Source organism: Montipora capricornis, chromosome 1 (assembly GCF_036669925.1).
Source record: "Montipora capricornis isolate CH-2021 chromosome 1, ASM3666992v2, whole genome shotgun sequence".
Classification (NCBI taxonomy): domain Eukaryota; kingdom Metazoa; phylum Cnidaria; class Anthozoa; order Scleractinia; family Acroporidae; genus Montipora; species Montipora capricornis.
This window is the reverse complement of record NC_090883.1, coordinates 23775275-23776632: the sequence shown is the minus strand read 5'-3', so window position 1 is coordinate 23776632 and position 1358 is coordinate 23775275. Positions and strand designations below refer to the sequence as shown.

Here is a 1358-nt window from a genome sequence, read left to right as displayed (position 1 = left end):
ATTGGCAAAGGAGGAGCGCATTTCTCAGCTGGAGGCACAAGTTGTAAATCTTCAAAGCCAGGTGACTGCAAGTGACTGGGTTATAAACAGAAGTGATATCCAAGTTACTAATCATGAACTTGGAAGAGGCGCGTGGGGAGCAGTTTACAAGGGAAGATTTCATGGCTGCGAGGTTGCTGTAAAACGAGTGCATGAAGCAATCAACGAAGCCGGCAGGCGTGCGTTTGAGCGTGAAGTGAACATGGCATCTAGATGTCGCCATCCTTGTCTGCTTTTATTCATTGGCGCGACAGCCGATGAAAGGCCTTTGATAATTACAGAACTCCTTGAGTGTAGTCTAAGAAACAAACTGTTCCCTAGCCATGGTAAACCATTACCTGTAGACAATGAGCGAGTTATCTCTTTGGACGTGGCAACTGCGCTCCACTACTTACACGAGAGAAAGCCAGAACCCATTCTTCACAATGACGTAAGCAGTTCTAACGTGTTGCTATGGAGATCTGTTAACGGCTGGAGGGCCAAATTGTCCGATTATGGCACTGCTAATTTTGTCCGTCGTAGCACTATAAATTATGCAGGGGCGGCTGTTTACTGTGCACCTGAATTCATGCGGACGGAGAACAAGATATCTTGCAAGGTTAGTTTTAGGAGACTAGTGTGCTTTATTTCCTATTCTGGTCAGTTGGGATGAACAGAATGAGTGGAACAAGATTTACCACAAGAAAAGAAAAAGAAAAACCCAAAAACCCAAAACGGAGTGGTTCACTGCAGTAGCGGCATGAGTAGAACTTGATGTGAAAAAGTGTGAATAAACCATCCGTGATCACGTCTTTTGCTTGTAAATTAAAGGGGACATAGTTTTTGAGTGGACCTATATATTGTTTACCCTTTCACCTCTTAGGCGGCCCCAATTTACGAGCAAGATCGTCTGGTGTTAAACGTCTTAGAGTGAAATGCACTCCTTCTCAGGTGGGAATGGGTTAAATTCTAAAGTATGAAGTTCTTGTCAGAACTGGAGGCAGTATGAGTAGAGAATACGACTTAGGATATTTAAGTCGATGGCCAGGGTGAAGTCCTGCTGTGTCCACCGAGTTAATTGGCCGGTTGCGCATTCTCATGTTTGGACGGCAACGAGCATGTAGATGAGGCTAAAGTGGGAAAAACTATTTTTAGCTTCAATTTCATGCTCGTTCCAGTCTAACCGTGAGAGTGAAAAACTGACTGAGCTTTTTCTGTGGTCTCTAAATCTTTTGATGTATTATTCAAATGGTTGCCTCTTGATGTTAGCTGTTTTTTTTCTTTTGTTTTTTTTTTAAATGCAGTTCTTTTAGTTCACTTAAATTTTGTTTCATTTTTAG

The 1358-nt window shown here is 42.6% G+C and overlaps 1 long non-coding RNA gene across 1 annotated transcript in view; it reads left to right on the top strand.

The window, feature by feature from the left end:
* Nucleotides 1-517: 517 nt before the first annotated feature.
* The window catches only part of LOC138052554 (uncharacterized), a 9578-nt gene continuing 8737 nt past the window's right edge, over nt 518-1358 (top strand). The window contains exon 1 of the long non-coding RNA XR_011133111.1: nt 518-637. This is a non-coding gene — a long non-coding RNA (uncharacterized lncRNA). The remainder of the gene's footprint in view (nt 638-1358) is intronic.